The following is a 25,996-nucleotide window of genomic DNA, read 5'->3' on the forward strand; positions in this document are numbered from 1 at the left end:
GGTCTTTACGAGGGAGGACAAAAGTTCACAGAATTGTCAGAAGCAAGAGGACGAGCAGCCAGTTGAGCACGCAGTCCGAGTGGAATACAGAACGCAGGCAGGAAGAAAGTCGTACGCTGACGGCTCTGCGGTACAGACGCCTGGGCAGCCAATCAACCGCAGCCGCAGGAACTGCAAAGAAAGCCATGGGCTCCGGTTGTAGTACCTACTGATACACCTCGATCAACAACAGGACAGCGCAGAGAAGTGTTCTCCCGAGCTGGACGTCGCATTTACCCTACGCGTCCAGAGGTTCCAGGCGCACCAGGGGTCCAGAACATTTTTACAGTCGGAAGGGAAGAAACAGCAGCCACATTCTCCAGCGATTGGCCACAAAATGGTATCCGTATGCCGCACTTAAAAAAAAAGGGGGGCCGATGGGGTTACTGTGGTGACATATTACAGTGACAGTAGTCCAGTGACGACAGTTGAGGCGGCTGAGAAGTTCACCATCGTTGTTTAATCTTTGTAATTGGCTGGTTGTTGTTGTTTAGTGTTTATCAGAGTAATAATAAATATCTGTTTTTTGGTTCGACACGAGTCTATTAATCCAGTCACTTCGGAGAATAGTGAGAGGCTACAACGGGAATAAAAGGGCACACATAAAACTATGTGGAGAGAACGAATGTGCGCATAGGCGTTCTCGTGTCAACACGTTTGCTCATTGCGCAGGTAGTCTGGTATGAGTCCCCTACTTTGCTTGGGAGCTTGTGTTGCCTTTATCGAGATAAAAAGCGACAGAAAAGGGAAACGAAAAAGCGACTGTAGGTAAAAAGTGTGTAAACAACAGAGGTAAGAGAACTACAAAGTGATGACAAAGTTTTGTCTGTTTATTTCAGAAGGAGATAATAACGAGATTTTAGATTTTGTGCTCGGGAAACTACAGCGATAAGGCTGGCAAAAAAATATTGTTACCTAACGACTGGCGGCTTACATACTCGTTTGATTCATTTATTACTCATTTCAATACAAAGCATTTAAATTCTATCAAGTTTGTAACGTGTAATGTGAAATAATTGTAATTTATAATAAGATTGTTTTATACCTCTATTCACTGTAGGAAATGCCTAAGCTAGTAATAATTTGCATATTTTGTTCCTATACACATATTACAATTTGGATCTACACTGAAGCGCCAAAGAAACTGGTGTAGCCATGCATATTGAAATACAGAGATACGTGAACAGGCACAATACGGCGCTGCGGTCGGCAACGCCTATTTAAGACAGCGAGTGTCTGGGGCAGTTGTTAGATCGGTTACCACTGCTACAATGGCAGGTTGTCGAGATTTAAGTGAGGCTGAACGTGGTGTTGTAATCGGTGCACGAGCGATGGAACACAGCATCTCCGAGGTAGCGATGGAGTGGGAACTTTCCCGTACGACCACCTCACGAGTGTACCGTGAATATCAGGAATCCGGTCGTTCAAGAGAGTCGTTCAACGTGACAGAAGTGCAACCCTTACGCAAATTTCAGCAGATTTCAATGCTGGGTCAGTGTGCGACCCATTCAACGAAACATTATTGAAGGTCCACGCGGGTAACGTTGATGACTGCACGACACAAAGCCTTACGCCTCGCCTAGGCCCGTCAACACCAACACTGGGCTGTTGATGACTCGAAACTTGTTGCGTGGTCGAACGAGTCTCGTTTTAAATTGTATCTATCGGATGGACGTGTACGGGTATGGAGACAACCTCATGAATCCATGGATCCTAGACGTCAGCAGGAGACTGTTCAAGATGGTGGAGGCTCTGTAATGGTGTGGGGCGTATGCAATTGGAATGATATAGCACCCCTGATACGTGTAGATACGACTCTGAGAGGTGATATTTAAGTAAAAATTCAATCTGATCACCTGCATCTAATCATGTCCATTGTACATTCCGACGGACTTGGGCAATTCCAGCAGTACAATGCGACAGCCCCCCACGTCCAGAATTGCTACAGAGTGGCTCAAGGAACACTCGTCTGAGTTTAAACACTCCCGCTGGCCACCAAACTCCCCAACCATGATTATTATCAAACATATCTGGGATGCCTGCAGAAGAGATCTCCACCCTCTCGTACTCTTACGGATTTATGGTCAGCCTTGCATGATTCGCGCTGTCATTTCCCTCCAGAACTACTTCAGAGATTAGTTGAGTCTATGCCACATCGTGTTGCAGCACTTCTGCGTACTTGCGGGGGCCCTACACGAAATTGGGCAGGTGTACCTGTTTCCTTGGCTGTTGGCTATTAGTAACTGTAAGCACTGATCACATGTATAATTATTACTTTTTACATTGCTACGCAATTATCTTGTATACTGGATCAAAGGATCACGAGTAAATAAATAAATATAAAAGTTAAGCACTTAGTGAAGGTTCTTAGTCGTTATGTGAAGATTACCTAACATTCAGTGTGTTATTTGTATGTAATGATGCAATATGATATGTAGATTAACATTCTGGGACTCCAGAAATTTAGAATTTTCATAGACGCCAGAATCCAAAAGAACGGAGGTTGCGGTTTCCAGTTTCGTATTTTTTCCATTATCAGTGTGCTTCATTTCTATTTTTAGTAGTTTGTTGAGTAGCTACACGTACCCCAACACATCTTCTGTTCAAATTTCACACTCGTCAGTTGTGCTTTTAAATCACATGAATATTCGTCCAGTTTTCATACATACTTTTCATACACAAAACGTACATTATAGTTTACTTACAATGTATAGATACTTTCAGTATCTTATTCCACACAGAAATATGGTCGAAGGCTTTTTATCTAATACGAGGCGTAACGGGCAACACATCTCGAATTTTCATTCAAATTATCTTCAGAAGAGGCAACAGACATTATTGCACATAATTTTCTTCACAGTATAACCTCAACACGCTTCACAATCAAACACATATGGGCCCCAGTTGCCTGTCGTCTGCTGAAAAGTGCAAAGATTCCCACCGAAGGCGGGTAGCAATGCGCTTTACGCATGGCTTCCACTTCCTTTCCTGGTCGTGTTGATACTGTCTGGCACAGCGCGGAGTTTGACAGCCTTTTAAGTTATTTCGTTCATATTTTGCTTAGAGTGGTTACTGTTCCCTTTGCAATTTTTGGAGGCCAATTTCTGAAGACGTAGTGCTGTTTGTATCCTCGTCCTCGGCCGATATTTTCCATCGTTGTGCCGTCGGTCTGACGGAAGCGACTTGGTTAAATTGTTGGTCGGTCCCTAGTTTGAGTTTCCATCCGATTATTTAACTTCAACTCTTGGCTGCCTGTCGCACTTCACCTTACGTTTGAGCTACCTTCTCAGGCCGACCCTTGCAACACTTCTGAGCACCACTTGTTCTGTTTGTTTTAGATTGTGATTGTGAGTTTAGTTTCAATTATCGTGCGAGGCCTTCGGCCGTGTATTAATTCATTTCTTTTTAAATTTTACATAAAGGCCTTTAGCTGTGTTAAATTAAAATTCTGAAGATTGATTATATTTAAGAAAACTTTCCTTAAAATTTGTTCTATCTGAAAGTTTTTGTAGTCCAAGCCCTAAGCCGTTAGTTGTTCGATGTGTTATGTGTGGCCTTCCGCTGAGTATTTACGTGAACCCCTTTTAATAAGGCTTTCAGCCGTGTGTATTCTTTAAAGGAAATTTTTTTGTAAGAAGGAAGGGCTTTATTTTAAATTGTTTGTCTGACTTGTCGTTCAGGCCTCCAGCCACTGTTTCAGATTTGTTTGTGGCATTCTGCCATTTAGTAAGTTAATATTTCTGTAATTAGGCTTTTGGATCTTCTGTTGTAAGCTTAAAAATAAATTTCTTGGTAAGAAATTTGTTTATTAATGTGTTTTAATTATAGTTGTCTTTCAGACGTGTAGTGTAGGCCTTCAGCCGCTAATTGTTTGCAATTGCATGTTTTTTTAAATTTTTTACCTTCTATTTTTAATTGTTTTTGATTTTTAATCCAGGCCTTCAGCCATTCTTGTTTATGGTGTGGTTTTGGGCCTGCAGCTCAGAAAGTATCTCAAGTTTTCTTTAATTAGGCCTTCAGCGGAATTTTCTAATTGTGATCTTTTAAAACAATGTGTAAATAAGTGTTTCTTAGAAAAATAAAGTTTTTTGTTTGAGTGTGCAACTCACAGTAACTGTTTATGGCCCCATCCACAATCGTAGCCTTATCCTGTGCACTCTCTGAGTATCTACCAACCAGGTTTCAAATGGTAGCAGAGCGTGGTTACGATTGTTATATATCCATTACAGTTACTGTTGCTTTGAATTGTATTTCTGTTAGTGTTTCATCATATTGCCTTGGTTGTTGATTGTTTCAGGTGATCTATTTTAATGGCGGTCAGGCAGTGCCTGGGGATCGGCTGTTGAGGAAGGACCACCTTCTTTATGAGTTGGCGATAAGGCTCCAGTCGATTGACGGCAGTGTTCCGTTCTTAGTGGCCAGTTTGTGTGCTACCATTCTTCACCCGGTTGACGTCACGCCGGATGTGGTGGGTGAGACAGAAGCAGACACTGAATTTTGTTTAAGGCAATTAGGGGCCTTGAGGACACCATCTGTGTTTTGGAAAGCACTCAACCTAGTGGCAGTCAGTTAGACAGGGTGCGGGCAAAGTTAGGGCATCTAACAAATTGAATAGCAAATTTAGGCATTTTAGGCTTGGAGGATCATCAAAAAATATAAACCGTCGAATTGGAGTCTTTGGTTAATGCATTGCACTTTAAGCTTACGTTTTTAGAACTGGATGGGAAGAGAATTGAAGAGCGGGACTTGCTATATCAAGGGGGGCCCGGGAGCAAGCCCGTGAGTGGTGTCGTTATATCCTCTAAGAAGTTAGACGCAGCATTTGCCAAATTGCCTAATTCTCTGGCGTATCTCTTTCGGCATATAACTGAATTAGTTGTAGATCGACTTGAGCAGGCTGAAAACTTATTATGGTGGTTGGTTCGTCTTGAGCAACATGCGGCTGCCTTTCGCGTTCCGCACCAAGTAGTTTTGTCACTATTGTAGCCGTTAGCTAGCGGTGAGTTGAGGAACCTCCTATCCCGAGCCATGACAGAATAGTTTTCCTTGCAGTAATTGAGGGAGCTTGTCATCGGCCAGAGATTGACCACCGGAGTTCGGAAACAGCTTGAGTGTCGTTACATTTGGGAGATGCAGCTGGATATAGAAGAGTTACATCATTATGTGGACAGAGTTCAGACGGCCTGCTTGGCCTTGTTCATCGATTTGCCAGAACGGGAGTTGGTACCTATTGTTCTACGTGGGATGCGAGCGGCGGATAAGTTGCATTTTGTTTTTCGTGATCGTCCTTCAAACTAGGAAGAGCTTCGTGTCACTGTAATAGAGTTATCTGCGTTATCGAGGAAAACTTCGACTTGTCTACATCGGCTGAGGCCGTTAAGAGGGAACCCCGGCGTTGCTTCAGGTGCGGCAGCACGGCTCACTTGGTGCGCTCTTGCATTCAGCCTCGCTCGCTCAGAGCCAATAAACGACGCTGGGCTGGGCAGTGACCTCGGGATCGAGCTTCTTAGACTTTGGCGTACCCGTGTTGTCGCTCCTTCATCACCGCCCTTGCCTTATATTTGTTCTCGAGTAGGTGGCGAACCTATTTGTGCTCTTTTGTATTCTGGTAGCTCCTTTTCCCTATTGAGCTTGGAATTGCTTTTTGAATTTGGTCATCTCACGAAACTTCCGTCCGGTGCAGAGATGTCAGGTGGCCAATGGCCAGGTGTTGCCTCTGCATGGTTGGCTCCAAGGGAGTATATCGGTTGGGGATATCTCCTGGCCCTTGTCATTAGCCTTGTTAATGGAGCTGCCGGTTGATTTAATCTTGTGGTGTGATTTCATCAATAAAACTGATTTAGTCTTGGATTATTCGGGCACACGTTCTTCTTTAATTCGTTCCTGAAGAGCAGTACTGTGCATCGTAATGCTGGCATCCTGTCTGTTGAGGCTGTGCCTAATGAGTTCGATCTTACCCATCTCTTGCCACATCAGGCTTCTCAATTACAGGATACGTTACAAAGGTTCCCTGAGCTTCTTTGTGATAGGTTGGGCGTTAGTAATGTTCTTAACTACCATATACGTCTATCTTACGACATTCCAGTCAGGCAGTCCCCATATCGTCTCTCACCCCCTAAGATGAAGGTACTAAGTGGTAAAATATCCAAAATGCTTGAGCAAGGGGTTATTAGGCCTTCTACATCTGCTTATGTTTCCTCCATATTCCTTGTCCCTAAGCATCATGGCGGGATTTTAGGCCTGTTGTTGACTAGCGGCCCCTGAAGACCTAGGTTGTCCTTGAATACGTTCCGCTACTTGATCTTCATAACTCCTTTGCTTGGTTTGCCGGTGCTAACTGTTTTAATGTACTTGATTTTAATCAAGCCTATTATCAGATTCCCTTAGCTGAATAATGTAAACATGTTACCGCATTTTGTACTTATTGGAATCTGTTTGAGTTTAACAGGGTTCCCTTTGGTTTGGCTACTGGTGCAGCCGTTCTTACTCGTTTGCTGGATAATATCCTTGTCGACTTGAAATTAGTCTGTGTTTATACTTATTTGGACGACTTGGTGATTTATAGCCGTTCATTTCAGGAGCATTTGGATTATATCCAGCAAGTTTTTGCAAGATTGGAGGGTGCTGGGTTAACTGTTAAACCCAGTAAATTTCACGTTAGCCAGGCTGCAGGAGTCCTTTCTAGGTCACCTAGTATCAGATCAGAGTATTCGCATGGGCCAGGAACGAACTAAGGCATTAAGAGCTCTGTCTCTGCCTACTGATAAGCTCGGAATTGCAAGGTTCATAGGCACGGAGAATTATTTTATGCGTTTTGTCTCTAATTTTGCTCAGTTGGCGGCTCCCTTCAATGAATTGCGCCGGAAAGGAGTACGTTTTGAATGGGGACCTGCCCAAGAGGCCGCATTTGAGCACATTAATGCAGCTTTAGCCAACCCCTCCCGTCCTCGGAGTGCCGGATTTTAATAAAAAGTTCATTGTCCAAACTGACATTTCTAATGCGGGTATTTCGGCTGTCCTCCTCCAAGAGTTCGAAGGTCAGAGGCAGCCATTAGCGTACGTATCTCGTCAGTTAACCAGTGCCGAGCTTAAATATTCTGTCTACGAGTGTGAGACATTCGCCATTTTGTTCGCGCTGGAGAAGTACCGCTTTTACCTTGAGCATCGGGTATTTCAGCCAGAAACCGACAATCAAGCATTAAGTTTTATGTTAGCCAGGCCATGTAAAACTGGCCGCATCACCAGGTGGGCAGTACGCATTTCTGCATTTCAATTTGAGGTTAAACGCATAAAAGGGACCTAAAATGTCCTTGCGGACGTCCTCAGCCGTATTTTCAATGAACACACATCAAGTTAGGGCACCTGGGAAACAGAGGGCAGTCTTAGTTGTATCGTGTTAGGCGAGATTCCTCATTTATTTGGTGATGTTGCTCTGCATCTGGATCAGCACCCTACTTGGGTTCCCGTTAAGCAACGCCTGTTCTCTGGGGAACTATTGGATGAGTACACTATCAAGAAAGGCATTTTGTGAAAAATGATGGGATGTGCTAAGCAATTCAAAATCTGTTTACCAGCAGCTCTGGTGCGCTGCTTTCTCATTACTTTCGTGATTCGTTGGTTGATGGGCACTTAGGAACTTGTAAGACCTTGTAAATAATTAAGGAGCATTTGACTTGGCCTTCCATGGACCGTGACGTGAGAGACATGGTTTCTCGTTGTCGATTGTGTAATGTGGCCAAACCTAAGAATGCTCTTCAACAGGATCTGTTGAGTTCTGAGGGTGAATCCTGTCCTATGCACAAACTCTATACCGATTATGTGGGGCCCTTACCTCGTACTAAGAGAGGTCATCGGTATGTACTGGTTGCTATTCCTGCGTTTTCAAGATTTACCTGGTACCTTCCGAGTCGTAACGTAACTGCTACCACCACTATTTCGCATTTAACTAATGTTTTCAGTGTTTTTGCATCCCCCAAACGAATAGTTAGTGATAACGCGACGGCCTTCCTTTCGGCTCCCTTCAAGTCGTTCTGTTTTCAACAGTGTCAGACATGTGACTATTACACAATATTATCCGCAAGGCTCTTTTGAGGAGAGGGTCAATGGAAATCTTAAATCCGCATTGAATATTTTCCATCAGGAGACGTCTAGTAAGTGGGTTTCTAGTCCTCCTTGCCTTAGCTTTGCTTTCAATACTGCCAATCATGTGTTTTTAAAAGCTACTCCGGCCTCCTTGATCCTTGCCTATCCTGTTAATTCCCCGCTTTCGAATTTATGGGGAATTCAAGATCTAATTCCGGCTGATATTACCCCTTAGTCGGCAAGGAGAACTGGAACTGTGCCAGACGTAATATTCTCAGGGTCCATAACAAGCAAACTGAGCGTTACAATCGTATTCAGCGAGCCTTTACGGGAAGGCCAGGAGATCAGGTCTATGTCCGTAAATTTCCCTGGAAACAGGTGTGTGTCGGAAATCTTAGTAAATTCACTCCCCGTGTGTGCCGTTGGTCGAGAGGAAGGGAACTGGTTAAACTGTTGGTCGGTCCCTAGTTTGAGTTGCCATCCGATTATTTAACTTCAACTCGTGGCTGCCGGTGTCACCTCACTTAACGTTTGAGCTACCTTCTCAGGCCGACCCTTGGAAAACTTCTGAGCACCACTTGTTCTGTTTGTTTTAGATTGTGATTTTCATTTTAGTTTGAAGAATTGTGTGAGGCCTTCGTCCGTGTATTAATTGAGTTCTTTTTAAATTTTACATAAAGGCCTTTAGCTGTGCTAAATTAAAATTCTGAATATTGATTTTATTTTTAAAAAATTTCCTTAAAATTTGTTCCAGGCCTAAGCCGTTAGTTGTTCGATGCGTTATGTGTGGCCTTCAGCTGAGGATTTACGTGAACCCCTTTTAATAAGGTCTTCAGCCATGTGTATTCATTAAAGGAATTTTTTTTTATACGAAGGAAGGGGTTTGTTTTAAATTGTTTGTCTGGCTTGTTGTTCAGGCCTTCAGCCGTTGTTTCAGATTTGTTCGTGGCCTTCAAGCACGCAATAAGTTAATATTTGTTTAATTAGGTTTTTGGCTCTTCTATTGTAAGTTTGAAAAGAAGTTTCTTGGTTAAAAAATTTGTTTATTAATGTGTTTTAATTATAGTTGTCTTTCAGACGTGTAGTGTAGACCTTCAGCCGCTAATTGTTTTCAATTGCATGTGTCTTTCAATTTTTTTACCTTTTATTTTTAACTGTTTTTGATTTTTAAGCCATGCCTTCAGGTGTTCTTATTTCTGGTCTGATTTCGGGCCTTCATCCAAGAAAGCATCTCAAGTTTTCTTTAATTAGGCCTTTAGCCGTATTGTATAATTGTGATCTTTTAAATCAATGTGTAAATAAGTGGTTCTTGGAAAAATAAAGCTATGTGTTTGATTGTGCAACTCACAGTAATTCTTTAGGGCCCCCTATGCCTACCAACCAGGTTTTAATTATTCGTCGCCATTTTTAAATCTGCTGAACCAGACAAAACATCTGACTGGCTTATAAAATAATCTCCAAAAGCTGTTTTTAATGATTTGTAAGCCTCAGAAGCTGATTTCCCGGTTTTAAAACAAATTTCACACGAACTCGTTGCTCCGTTTTTACGTCCATTTTCAGGCAGACAGAATCTGGTAACAAGCCCTAACAGACCAGCACTCAACCAGCTGCCACAATGAATGAAGGAAATGCAGTTTCCTGTGAGAAGGTGTTCAAGAACAAGGCAATGGCTCGTTCCCCACACACCATGTACCTCCCCGCCAAACCAGTAAGCAGTAGCGGATCCATTCTTAAAACTTTCCAATCACACCTTATAGTTTCACTCTGAAGAGCACAAAGGTCTTCCCTCCAGGGGAACAAACTCCAGAACGTCAAACCTGGCTCAGCAGCATGGTGCACTTACACTCGGACCTCATGTCCCGAGGAAGTCATTCTAGCCCAGCTACGTATAGGACACAATCGGTTTTGTCACTGTCATTTATTAAATGAAGACTCTGTCCCATTTTGGTCGTACTCCTGTCAACATTTTGTCAGTGCGCCACTTAACTGATCCGGTGCCCATTTTGTAACTGTTTACATTTGCGTCTATGTTTTCTGTCTACTTTGACAGATGTTTTAGCAGATGACACGCGTTCTGTCAATCGCTTCTTACTTTTTATTTGCCCCAGCGGGGCCTTTCTCGCCTCAGGTTTTTTGTTCTTCTCTTACATTATGATACGATCGCTCATGACCTTAGCAGTTTTACACCCTACAGCACCAACCAACCAACCAACCAACTTATCCACTCCCTCATCTGCATTTAAGTGGCATTTCCGTTGAACTCTCAATGTTCCCGCCTTTGCTTTAATTTCACAGAAGGCTGTTTTGACTTTTCTGTGTGCTACTCCTTCCGACAGTCATTTGTGTTTTGAGTTCTTCACATTTTTCATACAGGCAGTTCGCCTTAGCTTCCCTGGACTTCATATCTGTTTCATTCCTAAATGATTTGTATTTCAGTATTCCTGAATTTCCGTGAATGTCTTTGTATTTCCTTCTTTCAGCGGTTAGCTGAACTACTTCTCCTCTTACCTATTGCTTTTTCTCAGTTACCTTTGTTACACATACGTTTGTGCATTCAAAATATGTGATTGCCTGTGTTATTGATGTCCACCCCTCTTCAGCTAAACTGCTTTCCCTGGTGTTCCTTATCACAATATCCACATCCTTAGAGATTTTCCAACAGTCTCATCACTCCTCAATATTTCGGTATCCCAATTCTTTCTACACTGACTCCTTCACACAGTTCTCATAAACTTCAGTCTTCTTTCCTGAGTCTATATCTGCTCCTTTGTACTCCTTACAATCGAATATCTGATTTCGGAATCTCTGCTAGACCATGATGTCATCTAACTGAAATCTTCGAGTATCTCCTGGCCTCTCCCACGTTCACCTCCTCCTCTCGTGATTCACAGAATGAGTATTAGCTTTTACTATGTGAAACTCATTGCATAACCCAATAAGTCTTTCTCGTCTTCCTTTCCTTCGACCAAACCCATATTCTCCCATAATTCTTTTTTCTACTCCTTTTCCTACAGCCGCATTTCATTGCACCATGACTATTCGTTCAACATGTCCCTTTACATATTGAATAACCCTTTCAATATCCACATACACTTTCTCTATCTCATCTTCTGCTTGCAACGTTGGCATGTATATCTGAACTATTGTTGTCGCTGTCATTGTTGATTAAAACAACCGTATCACCAAACTGATCACAGTCACTCACTCTCTGCCCTACTTTCCTATTCATAACGAATCCTACCACTTTTTATCATTATCTGCTTCTCTTGATATTCCCATACACTCGTCTGACCAGAAGTCCATGTCTTCTTTTCGTTTCACTTCACTGTCCCCACTATATTTAGTTTAAGCGTTACAAGGAGAGGTATCATGCATTAGGACTAGCTTTTTGAAACCATCTGTATGGTGACACAGGTTAGAGTCCCAGATATCCCATTCTTGTCATTAGTCTTGGCGGGTCCTTCTTTGCTTGGAATAGATAGAAAAAGAAATTCATAGATTTTCGTGATGTTCTAGAGACACAAAGTTGATATTAGGGCACAGAGTGGCATTGCAGCGTAGTGGTTAGGATTCTACCCTATAGAATATAGTTATGGGTTCTAATCTCATTATGTTCTTAATTAGTTATCGACATTAGTTTGATAGTCCATTTTATTCAATTACTTGGTTTACATGTAAATTTAAAAAATTCTTATCATATTCTATATAACTTTAATCTTCGTATTAACTGCATTTTTGCTGCCTGTCTTCATATATTCATTCGGAAACATTGTACATGGGGTTTTATTACCTTTATTTATCTGTCATAATATGTAAATATTCGAATAGACATTCTATCCGTTAAAAATGGAAGGTGAAATAGTCTATTTATATTGAGGGTGTAATAGTGTCATTAACGTATTTTTCGTTACATACAAAGTACACATTTTTTGAATCGTTATTGTATTTTTCGTTACATACAGTTTGCAATCCTTTTGGGCTAGTAATCGACATACAAACATTCAAAACACAAATTCCTGTTATACCGTGGACAAAATAACACAAATTAAGACTTAAACAAAAGGCGGGATTACAAATAAATGTGCAAAACGAGGCATAGCAATAATGAATGCAGTAATATGGCGAAAACATAAGATGATCAAATGGATGAAGTTAAATGGAAATTAATACGAAAAAGTAATTGAAATCATGTGCACAAAGATAGCAAATAAATTATAGGAAGAAAATATGAGAGCAAATGTAAAATTTAATACAAATATTAAAACACTGTGTCAAAGGATTAAAATTTTTATAGAAAATACATTTAAATCAATTAATTGAATGAATGCAGTGATCGAAGTTATTTCTACACATATTTAAAAATAAAAAAGGATTTCATTCCTTACATCGCCAGATGGAATCTAATGACTTTGAACATTTTTTAATTCGATTACTTGATTGAAATGTATTTTTTTTAAATTTCCTGTCGCTTTCAAAATTCTGATGCTGCATGCCCTTATTTTTAGAACGGTACCCTTTCGATGGTTATTCAGTCTTCTTCTCATGGTCACCATCATTTTGGCAATCCCCTTCTGAAGATCTGACTGGGGGACTAGTTCGGAACCTTTTGCCAGTGGAGAGATCGTGATGACACTTTTTGAAATACAGGCCATATGTCCTAAGGATACACATTACTTTTCTTTAATGCAGTGGTTTCCTTTGTCTTCTGCCGATAATTGCCGATTATTCCACCTTTGAGGAGGAGTTTCCCACCCCAAGGCCAGACAGTGCCCAGAACCTCTGTGCGCTTGTCTGCCTCTTTGACAACGCCATAGGCAGATAAGGGTGACTTCATATGCTGGAAGACTTCAGCCACCATTGCTGCTGATTTTTACTCAAAATTTATGCAGTGGCAAGATTAGCACCCAGGGCGCAGGAATTTTTCAATATTAGTGAAAGATACTATCCACACCACATGGGTAGGTTTCATTACAAAGACAATATGGTCATTGGGGTGGAATATTCGTTTGAAAAGCCAAATCTCAAGTAAACTTACTTTGGGTCCATTTTCTAAAGGCGGTAGTGTTTACGAAACACAATCAGTAATGTGAATAAACAGCCTACAATGAAGTAACGTAGTGCTATAAATAAATTGAACAACTATAATTGGATCCCACAACAAAAGTAACAAAAGCAAACTGATAGCTCTACACGAAAACAAAAATGTCTACATATGCCAAACAATGCCTGGTACTCATATGAAAACCATCAAATGACGAAAATGTTATGCCTGCCATAAAATGACGATAGAAACTTTGAAATACATTGTGCACTAAGAATGTAATAAAAACATGAATACTGCACAACTGAAATACTGCGAATAACTTTCGCTAAACATGTGGATTACTGAAGGCGTTTAACAATATGATTCAGTCTGTCACGCACAGCCTTAGATATAAATACGACCGCCAGCTGTCCGCCACAGTGACCAAGTCGGTGGCGTTCATATAAGGTGGCCAATATAACCGGCTGCCCTTCAGAATTCTAAGTCGGGGAATACGCGCGATCGGGCAACACTGTAGGATGCGGAAGTGTATGGAGGATGTACTGTCGTTCTTCACGAGCTGTTACAGTGCTCGCGGTCTAGTGGCAGTACAACTTTGGCAGCAGTTGCGTGCAGACCACTGCTGCAAGCTGCAGCTGCCTCGCTCGCTTGTGGTGAGTCTGAGCTATTGCTGCAGGTTTATGCTGTGCTGTGTGTTTTTGTGCGAATATCAGAAAATACAGGTGTGAGTCAGCTAAACAGAGCAGACACCTTCGATTGGCACTCTGTTAAACCAAACTCTTACAAATTTGAATATTTTCTTGAAGTAGCTGTGAAGATAATTTCTGATGGTTTAGTTAGTATTTATTTCTCGACTGTGAGTGGTGTTATGTATGTCAAATTGACAAATGCTAATCTTTGTGGTAAAATGGTCCAGTCTGTTGGAAGAACTCCCAGATTTAAGGACTCTGACTGAAACTATTGCCAGTTTTTGGTATAAGAACAATAATGGTTTTCGAATGACCGTTTGAAACCCAGGGCTAGTTAATAAATGCAGTAGTATCGTCTTATGAGTTAAGGCTCAGTAATGTTGCAGAAAAATATTCGAACTCACCTAACCTTTCAGTGCTCAATAATTTCAGAAAACTGAAAGTGGAACTAAAGAAACACATCCTGTCTTACAATAACGTTCGTGGCTATCGAGCCATAGTCATGGGTAAACGACAGCATAGAATGTGCGCATGGTATGGTTCAATGGGTCACGTGCCGATGTATAAAATGGCGTGTGGCCCAAATGCCGGCCGACGAAGCTATCAGACCTGCAGGTAAATCCTCTGTGCCGACAAAGTATGTGGCATCAGTCACTGGATTCCCACCCGCCGCCCCCATTATGGCCACTCCTCAAATTGATAATGCTAATGATAATGGCATTCCAATGGAAGTCATTAAGTAGAGGAGGCAATTCCAACCGAACACTCCAAGGAAGCCCTAAACGAGCCGGTTTCGGAAAGTAATCCGAAATCCGACACACCACCTGCTGACGGGAACATCACTGAACCTGAACATGATATTGCAACAGAAATATCTCCAAGCTCACCGAAAAGCTGCTCGCCTAGAAAAAAAAAAAAAGAAACAAAGCACGTGAGCTGCTGAGCAAATTGTTCCACTGATGGACGGAAAGATCAAATAGGTATCCCACACATTAAATGAAAGTTGACAGGAATCTTGCAGTCGTACTCAGTCTGCAACTGTTCACACACCAGCTGGCGGTGGAGCACCCATTCCTAACGATGGAAGCAGAAAAAGACACAAGTGCAGTTCCCGACAAAAGTGTTGCAGAAATCCTCCATACAGCTGTGGAAGACAACTTCAGATCTTATTTTTAGAAGAACTGGGGAGACGAGACTGTGGGAGATGTCGAAATGAGAGAAACTCTAACTTCCAGAGGGTCACTGCCAGTCTTCTCTCAAGAACAGATACCTCTCCGAGACTTAGTAACGGTAAGCGATAATGTATCTGATACTTTACCTTCATACTGTTTGTGTGTGATGAAAGAGTTGAATGTATAAAAACATAGTAAATTATGAGCTCATCTCAAGCCTACAGAATTGCAATACTGAACATCAGCAGCAATCACAGTTCACTGAAATTGAATAGCCCGAAAGACTTTCTGTATGCGGCAAAAATTAACATTATTGTACTTCAAGAAGCAACAGACGTCGCACTATACGATATCTTTGGGTTATAGCACTGTAATTAATGCTGGAAGTTAAAGTGAATCTGAGACAGTGATACTTTCGAAGGAGGAGGGTATAATATTCAATCACGCTGAAATACTAAAAAATAATAGAGGGATCCCTCGTATTATCTACGACACCTGGATTGCTAACACACATCAAAAAAAGTTTTTCATCACCTCGATTCCGAGAGCTCAGGAACCTCTGTATGGAATTGGACTAGAGATCAACATAAACATCATTTCCGCCCTTTTTATTGCTCATGGAAACAACACATTGCATCTCGTACAACCATACAGCGAGACATTCAGAGGCTGTGGTCCAGATTGCTCAACACACCGTTACCTCTAATACCCAGTAGCACGTCCTCTAGCACTGATGCATACCTGTATTCGTCGTGGCATACTGTCCACAAGTTCATCAAGGCACTGTTGGTCCCGATTGTCCCACTTCCTAATGGCGTTCGGCGTTCAGCCCTCAGAGTGGTTGGTGGGTCACATCGTCCATAAACAGCCCTTTTCAATCCATCCCAGGCATGTTCGATAGGATTCATGTCTGGAGAACACGCTGGCCACTCTAGTCGAGCGATGTCGTTTACCTGAAGGAAGTTATTCACAACACGTGCATGATGGGGAGCGAACTGTCGTCCATGAAGACGAATGCCTCGCCAATACGCTGCCGATATGGTTGCACAATCGGTCGGAGGATGGCATTCACGTATCGTATAGCCGTTACGGCGCCTTCTATGACCAACAGCGGCGTACGTCGGCCCCACATAATGCCACCCCAAAACAGCAGGGAACCTCTACGTTGCTGCAGTCGCTGCACAGTGTGTCTAATGCGTTCAGCCTGACCGGGTTGCCTCAAAACACGTCTCCATCGATTGTCTGGTTGAAGGCATATGAGACACTCATCGGTGAAGAGAACGTGACGCCAATCCTAAGCGGTCATTCCACTATGTTGTTGGGCCTGCGCACAGTTTTTGTCGGAACGCGACGCCCTGTGGCTGCACGAAAAGTATTATTTTACATGGTGATGTTGCTGTCAGGGATCCTCCGAGACATAATCCTTAGGTAGTAGCCCTATGGTGGCCAGAGCGAGGCATGTCATAGACAGTTTCTGTCTCTCTTTATCTCCTCAATATCCGAACGACATAGCTTTGGTTCACTCCGAGACGCCTGGAAACTTGCCTTGTTGAGACCCCTTCCTGTCACAAAGTAACGATGATGACGCATTCGAACCGCGATATTGACCGCCTAGTCATGGTTGAACTACAGACAACAACAGCCGTGTGTCTCCTTCCTGGTTGAATGACTGAAACTGATCGGCTGTCGGACCCCCTCCGTGAAATAGGCGCTACTGATGCATGGTTGTTTACATCTTTGGGCGGGTTTAGTGACATCTCTGAACAGTCGGAGGGACTGTGTCTGTAATACAATATCCAAAGTCATCGTCTTTCCTCAGGAGTTCTGGGAACCGGGGTGATGCAAAAACTTTTTTGATGTGTTTATATGTTCCGTGTGGTAGCAGCAAACGACGCAACCGAACAAAGTTTTTTTTTTTAATACGAAATTGTCTCCCTCTTCGGAGTCCATTATGATAATATTGTTTTAGCGGGAGATTTTAACTGTATCCTACGTCCCAAAGATAAGGTCATTAATTTTAACTCGTCTGCTGAATTATAATACATAATTGGAGAGTTCAATTTAACTGACACGTGAGAGTACAGAAACGGTGACGTGCTTGGTTTTACATTCATCACCAATTCCTCGGCAAGTCGCTTGGATGGGATATAGGTATCTATCAATTTGAAGACTAATACCCTGCACATATTAGTGTGGCCCACTAGCCAGTAACCCGGAGAAACAGGGAACTACAGAGCTAGAAGTTATTGGAAGTTGAACGCTGCACACTTGCAAGATCCCGAATGCCGCAAGCGTTTCCACAAAACTTGGCAGGAATGCAAAAGTAAATTCACTTCCTACGTTAATGGTAATCAGCATAAAGGGATAGATATTTGTAGGAGAATTAACATTGTTGTGCACTGTGTATGCAGTAGTATGAGATCCAGTATACTAACAGATGCGTGGAGTGGTAGCGCATTTGAAGTTAGTAGTATATAACAAGACATCAATGCTTCCGGTGGTAGAGTGTGGAACTTGGTACAGGCAATCGGGTTTGTGTGTTCTTGGTGTTTGTGTATGTGCCCTTACTCAACATGGGAAACACACCTTTAATGAAGTGCGCGACGTGTATATGAACCACTAGAATGGCATTGCCAAGCGGAAAATTATTACCATATGATGAAAAAGCAAAAATCAGAGTGTACAAGGAAATGGGACTCTAAACTTAAAGTAGCAAGCAAGTTGAACCGTTGGAGTATAGTGACTGATAATTTCGTTACACTGGGCGCACGACATGAACAGAACGAGAAATACGGCCAGAGTAGAAAATTATGAGGCAAAACGGTTACTTTTTCGCAAATCAAGGGCCACAAACCGTTATTCTTCTCAACCTGCTGCCGATTTGTAGTTGTCACTATCTGCCATACGGGTACGAAAAAATTTTGTCAAATAACAGACATCTTGCATTCAAGAAACGACTGCAGAAACCTGTTGAACACCCAAACGTAATTAAGCTAGATATGAGTTTGCTAAAACCGTTAATCATGTAATCTGCACTGGGATAAAGAGGTCTTCAGTGAAGAAGAGAAATTTAATTTAGTTGGGTAGGATGTTTTTTAACATTATTGGCATGATCTGAGACAGAGCAACAGGTAAGGATGATCAGAAATTTTGGTGATGTACGTGTTACGATTTGGGCAGGCTTCTAGGCTACAGGTAAATCCATAACTGCCTGGCAGATAGCTAGAATGAACACTAACGTGTACACTGAGATTCTAGAGACAGAACTGATTAGAATGTGTGAGGATCTAGGGGAATAAAGTCTAAAGTTTTAACACGATAATGCATGTGTACGTGTCTGTGCTACTGCCAAAAATAGTTTGAAGATAAAGATATCAATGTCTTGCGCAGAGCTGTACGTAGCATTTGAACAACGTGGAACACGTGTGGGGAATAATTGCATGGCGTGTTTATCGCTATGGAAGGCAATTTGAGGCCGTATGTGAGCTGAAAAGATCGATACGAGATGAGCGGGCGACAGTTTCACTGTAAGAACTGCAAACCCTAACACGATCAACGCCGAAGATACTTTTTCAGGTAATTAGGAAGAACAGTGGTTGGGCAAAGAACCAACAATGCAATAACACAAATGGACAATAAGTGCCTTTCTACCAATTTCCATCAGGCAATTCAAACGCCTACTTTGTTACTCGTATTTTGAAGGAATAACGCTATTCCGTTATGATTATTTATCACTAATGTGTATCTACTACTTTCATGATAAATTCGATACTTGAATGCTTGAGATATTATACTGCTATTTTCGTAGGAACACAGCTTTTATACTGATTTCCACTACTTTACAATTCTTCTCCGTCCTGGCGGCTTAAATACTTGAAACTGCGATTAAGAACAGTGTTAATCCCCATTCGCGGAAAGAAAGGTTTTGATGCAGCAAAATAGCAGACTCTTATTTTTAATGCTTGTGGGACCTATTCAAACTCGACGCATCTGTCACTGAAAATTATCTCGCGATCAAGAAAATGAAAGCCGCAATTTTGGCCCGGAGGTGGAAACAGACAGGTTTCGAGTTGGTGCGAGGACGCAGGACGCTGTTTTCCGTGAAGAAACTTTGATGGGTCATAGATGAAAAGCATAGAGGAAAAAGAAGAATTATTACGGAAATTAAAAGAACTAATGGCACTTGTAACTTCTGAAATATTTTTGGTGTATTTCTTGTTCCAGTAATTTTCGTGTTTGCAGCCGGATCCGATGAACATTCCGCCACGATATTTCGGCCCAGAGATGTCCGGCCATGCTCAGGCGAGTAGACGAATTACTGAAGAGACCTGATGCAGTCACGGTATTTATAGCGAATTCCGTGCTTGCGAATCGTACTGGCGGCTTGCGGTGCATGCGTCATGAGGTGACATGCGCGAGGCAGCCAAGTTGTGTGTGTGCCGTCAGTGATGAAGTAAGAACAAAGTAATCGGTGAGTGTAGACTGAGCAAGTCGGCTCCGTTATGACGGCATAATTTTAATAATTGTATTCTAACTATTATCCAGCTGAAAGCCGTTACGACGATTCACTACATTATCAGCAAGACGAATTTCAACGGATTTTTTAATTACAGAGTTCCCGAAGCCTGAAACCGGTGCTAAAATTTTGGTATTATTGTATTCCATTGAATGTCCTATGGGAATGCAATATTGTGCCATTGCTGGTTTTAAAAGTTGCCGCAGACGGGTGTGTCTTTCGTATTCTACGCAGCGTTCCTTGACCGTTCGTGTCGTCACACCTATACATGCACAGCCACAGTCACACGGAATTTAGTAAACACCCGCCTTCCTCAATTGTAAATCGTCTTTAACGGATCCGATTAAGGCCCCGCACTTTGCTGGTGTGCGGAGGATGACATTGATATTTTCTTCGTAAGTAATCTGCCTATTTTAAAGGACACATCCCCGGCATATGGAAGGAACGCAACTGATTTATAGTCGTCATAAGTCTCCTCAGAGCGTTGCCTCTTGTTGTTATAACTGCACATGACATTCCGTATTAGACGCGAAGTGTAGCCATACTCCTTAAAAACCTTCTCCAGATGCACTAATTCTTCGTGAGTGTCATCAGTATCCGATATTAAAAGCACCCGATGAATTAAAGTACGAAGATCACCGGCGCATTCTGAGGGGTGATGGCAGCTGGACGCCTGAAGATAAGGATCTGTATGTGTGGGTTTTCTGTACACCGAATGTCGCAAAGACCCATCACTCTTCCGGCGTACTAACACGTCTAGAGAGGGTAAAGTCCTATCTTTCTCAATCTCCATATTAAACTTGATGTTCTCATGTAAAGAGTTTAAATGACAAAGGAATTTTTCCAGTTCTTGTCTGCCATGGGGCCATACTACGAAAGTATCATCTACATAACGACAGAAAACCGTAGGCTTTAAGTCGGCAGACTCAAGAGTTTTCTCCTCAAAGATAAAAACATTGGCCACCACGGGGGTCAATGGACTCCCCATAGCGACACCGTCAGTTTGTTCAAAAAATTCGTTATTAAATAAAATATAAGTTGAGGAGAGAGTATGGTCAGACAAAAATCATCACTGAACAAGTAACCAATAAGATGCAGCTCGTCAAGTAAAGGCACTTTGGTAGAAAGTGAGACCACATCGATGCTAACTAGTAAATCCGAACTGCTCAGCTCAACAGTCTTCAAACCATTGATGAAATCCTTGGATTATGTATATGGTGGCAGCACTTAACCACTTACAGCTTGAGTAAGGAGGCCATATGTTTTGCAGTCGAATAGGTAGACGTACCGATATTACTCATTATCAATAGTAGTGGAACGCCACCATTGTGAATCTTGGGCAGCCCATACAGTCTTGGTGGAACAGCATTGTGTGGCTTCGGCCACTTGACAAACTTGTTCAGATAAAGAACTATCGTTCAAAAGAGTAACAGTTTCTCTGCAGATACGGCTCGTTTGGTCCTTATCGATTTTGCGGTTCATAGAATCACTTAGTTGACTATATATCTTGTCGTTGTAGGCTTCCCTTGTCAAAAGGAACAAAGCATTACCCTGTCAGCAGGAAGTACGACCGTACCAATATCTTGATGGAGAATGCGAAGAGAAGCTCTTTCCGCTGGAGAGATGTTACTCCGTTGCGGCGCACATTTCAGCAAATTACAACACGATTCCCGTCGAACCTCGTCTGCAGAATCAACGGAAAGAGGTCTAATAGCCACCTCAATAGAACTGATGAATTCCAATAAAGTAGGTGAAGAAGGGGCAAAGTTTAAACCTTTCGTAAGCACTGACATCGTCGCATCTTCAAACGATTTCTCCGTGAGATTCACAACGGACCTTCCAGAAGGGGCTTATCGCGGTTTACATGTTGTGAGACGATTAAACTTAGTACTTTGTCTATTTGTGCTATCCCTGTGGGCCCAATTCGCCTTGGTCCAAGTTACACCACCAATCCAATCCCAACTAAGGAAGGAGCATGTTGCACCAATCTTCAGATGCAAATAAAATAAATCCTTGGAAATCTCCTCTAACTCTCGATGTGTAAAACGGATTCGCTCTCTAACCAAAGCCATACTTGCCCTGCGCTTAATCTTATTTGCAGCAACACTACTAATAAAGTGAAACAACTGTAGCAAACACTGGAATCAAATTATTGTCTCTACATTTCAATAAGAAATTAAGTGAGCACAGTAACCTGGCTCTTTTCTCGCGTAATTTATCCAGTCTGTTTATATCTTGAACCATCTGCTCCCGGAAGACGTGTTTGATGTGACTACTGAAATTTTCCAGGCGTGTTTCGTCTTCGAGTAAATTTCAAGTACTTCAGTTGTTTGAAGACCCTTAAGCACAGCAGCTCGGATATACTAGTTAGCTTCGATGTAGTCTTACATTTTACCAAAATTTGACTCGCTATCTCTTGTTGGTTACTTGTGCAGTGGTAATTTGACGGTTTTGTTTGAACATACTCTCTCCTCATTTTATTTTTAATTTAATAACGAATTTTTAGAACAAACTGACGGTGTCACTATGGGGAGTGCCTTGTCCCCTTTGGTGGCCAATCATTTTATGGAAGAGTTTGAGGAGAAAGCTGTGGAGTCTGCCGTCTTAAGGCCTACGCTTTTCTGTCGTTACGCAGATGATACTATCGTTGTATGTCCTCATGACAGACAATAACTGGAAAAATTACTTTGTCACTTAAACACTTTACATGAGAACATCAAGTTTACTATGGAGATTGAGAAAGATAGGACTTTAACCTCTCTAGACGTGTTAGTACGCCGGAAGAATGATTGGTCTTTGCGACATTCGGTGTACAGAAAACCCCACATACAGATCTATATCTTCAGGCGTCCAGCTGCCATCACCCCTCCCAAACCGCCGGTGTTCTTCGTACTTTAATTCATCGGGCGCATGTAATATCGGATGTCGATAGCCTTCACGAAAAATTAGTGCATCTGGAGAAGGTTTCTAAGGAGAATGGCTATACCTCGCATCACATACGGAAGCCCATGCACAATTATAATAACAAGAAGTAACGCTCTGAGGAGACTGATGACGACTATAAATCAACTGCGTCCGTTCCGTATGCCGGGAATGTGTCTTCTAAAATAGGCAGTCTGCTTAGGAAGAATGATATCAATGCCATCTTCCGTACACCAGCAAAGAGCAGGGCCTTAGTCGGATCCGTTACAGACGATTTACAATTGAGGAAGGCGGGTGTTTATTAAATTCACTGTGACTGTGGCTCTGCATGTATAGGTCAGACGAGACTTACGGTCCAGGAACTCTGTGTTCAATACGAAAGATACCAGTGTGCGGCAAAATTTAAAATGGGGCATTCAATGGAATACAATAATACCAAAATCTTAACACCGGTTTTCAGCTTCTGGGACTCTGTAATTAAAGAATCCGTGGAAATACGTCTTGCCAATAATTTAATGAATCGCGATAGCGGCTTTTAGCTGGATAAAAATAGGAATCCAATGGTTAAAATTGTGCGATCATAATGGAATTGACATGCTCAGTCGATAATCACCGATTAGATTGTTCTTACTTCACCACTGATGGTAGCACACACAACTTCGCTGCCTCACGCATGTCTCCTCCTAACGCATGCGCCGTAAACTGCCAGTACGGTTCGCATGCGCGGAATTCGCTATAAATACCCTGACTGCATCAGGTCTCTTCATACGGCAGCTGACTTGTTGTATGACACACTCCAAACTGTGGAAACGTTGGCGGAAGCGTTTGAGAGCCAAAACCACCCCCTTGTCCAGGACCTTTTCCCGGACGAACTCCTAGAGGAACACAATGTCCTGACAGCTGTTTCTGCTTTCCTCAACCGTCGACCTCTGTGTGCCCGCCACCTTACTTCCATGGCAAAAGTCCAGCGGATCCTACGACGTAAACGTGGCTGGTCAGCCCCTGGTTGGACGGAATTTTAAGTGAACATCTCTGCCGCCTTCCGCGTACGCCTCTCCTGTTGTTCACCAAGATTTTAAACGGTTGCCTCACTTCTGGGTCCCCTCCCCCCCCCCCCCCCCCCACCCTCAGTGGAAGCAGTCGAAGCAAGACAAGGTGATTGGGATCTCCAAGAAGTACATGGGCCCTCCGGCCCCCACTAACAACAGGGCCATCAGCCTCTTAAATACCACAGCGAAGGTCCTTGAATCTGTGATCCTCCACCGACTTCACCACCCTCTGGCGGCGGCTGATATGATCCGACCCGAACAGTTCGGATTTACTTCGCACCTCTCTGCCAAACGTCATGTCCTACGAATCACTAACACGCCAGCAAAGGCTTCTACACCGCAAAGCCGTTTTTCTGGACTTGCAGTACGCCTACGACAAGATCTGGCACGACAACCTCGTACACAAGATGCTGACGCGGATCGCTATACCGGATATCTAAGTCCAGATTGTGGATGACTTCCTACTTGGTAGGAATTTCTTAATGGCTCAATGGGGAATGCGCCAGGTGGACGCCACTATCAAAAATGGTTCAAATGGCTCTGAGCACTATGGGACGTAACATCTAAGGTCATCAGTCCCCTAGAAATTAGAACTACTTAAACCTAAGTAACCTAAGGACATCACACACCTCCATGCCCGTGGCAGAAATCGAACCTGCGACCGTAGCGGTCGCGCGGTTCCAGACTGATGCCCCTAGAACCGATCGGCCACCCCGGCCGGCGACGCCATTATCACCTAGTGCCGGGCAAGCAAAATAGCTCTTAATGCCGCCAAAACTACGGGAGTCTATTTCACGAAATGGCGCCCATTCCACCTCCACAATATCCCGATTGCAGGCGTGCACATGCCCTGGTCCCCGACGACCTCCTATCTAGGGGTCCGGATGCTATTCCACTGTCATGCGGAGTATGTCGCCAACAATGGGCAAAAGCTGACCTGGGCTTTGCACCCCCTTCTCCGCAGTGTCGAACGTAACTTAATACCAAGCTCTGTATCTACCAAGCCGTTATCCTCTCTGCCCTCACGTATGGCTCGGCTGCATGGGCCACGATTAGTGTCACCAGGACAACGCCAGCAGAATAAGGTTCTCAGGTAGGGCCTGCATGACCCACCACTCACAAGATTTGTGACTTACCATGAGGAAGCGGATATCATCCCTCTCAAGACAACCATATGCAACAACGTACGGTGGCCCTATGAGAAAGTGGATGCCCTGCAGGGCACTACCCATGGGTTATGCCACATTGGGACCACACTTCCACGCCGCTGGCATCGACATCCGGTTCCTCCAACCATCGTAGAGGAATCGGATTCCGACGACAGCTAACAATTGACCTAGCACTCCCACCTCGGATGCATTCTTTTTCAGAACTAGCCCCCCATTCTATGTACACTACTTTCTCACCACACCTGCCCAAGTCAGGCTGAGTTCTTCTGTCTGACTGATGTGGTACTGTCACCGTTGGAGGGTGGTATGGGACTCCACGTCCCACCAACACACCTCCAAAGTGTATTGCAGTGATGCAGTGTCACTGCCCTGTGAATGAACTTATTGCCTCACAAACACAGTTTGACTGTAACATACCACATATGAAAAAAGAAAGAAAAAAAGCTCTCTTCAGTACTTCGTCTATTCACCTGAGGATGGACAGACGTCATTGGGCCGAAATATCGTGACAGAGTGTTGATGGGATCCGGCTGCAAACCCGAAAATTACTGGAAAAAAAAACTGACAGGACTGTTCTCACAACACAGAACGACATTAAAAAGGAAATCTATAACCTTCTTGCTGACGTAATGTGCGGCGGTGGTGTTAATTGCGAGGCACAAAAAGCCCTGTTACAAAACATTCCGGGTAGAGATAGGACTGTGGCGTCTCGGAGTCTTCTAGTAGAGGTTCACGATGATAACCTGGTGACCGTAATTGCGCAGAATCCGAAAAAGAAACCGCCGGTGCCTGACGGCCTTCCAGCAGACGTTTACCATGTTTTCCAGGCGCAAATGAAACATAAATTGTTCCTCAGGTGCAATGAATTAATGAATTCTGGCAGGGAGATCTCAAAGGAATTTTTAGAATGAACTGGCCTCCTCAGGCGACACCGCCTTAAAGAAGCACTGTCCTTACGGGTGAGGAGGTTTCCATGATGTGGATCCAGAGGGCTATGCTGGCGGTATCTAGCTACCAGAAGGGTCCCCGAAGCCGGACAAGCTGCAGGAGAGAAGCTAGACAAAGTGTGTCCCACAACGGCCTATCTGTCTCCATTTTCCTGTCCTCATTCTTTCCCTGCCTTGTCCTTTTTCCTACCATCCCTTGTTATAAGTAAACAGTGGGGTGGACAGGGCTCCTAAGCCATAGTGAAGGCCAACTGTCTAGGGGTGACAACCCCGAATAATAAGCCTCTAAAACTAACAACTTGGGCAGTATCTTGAACAGTGGATCGCCACTGGTGCCACGAAGAATAATCTTGAACTGAGCATGGAG

This window comes from Schistocerca americana, chromosome 6 (assembly GCF_021461395.2).
Source record: "Schistocerca americana isolate TAMUIC-IGC-003095 chromosome 6, iqSchAmer2.1, whole genome shotgun sequence".
Lineage (NCBI taxonomy): Eukaryota > Metazoa > Arthropoda > Insecta > Orthoptera > Acrididae > Schistocerca > Schistocerca americana.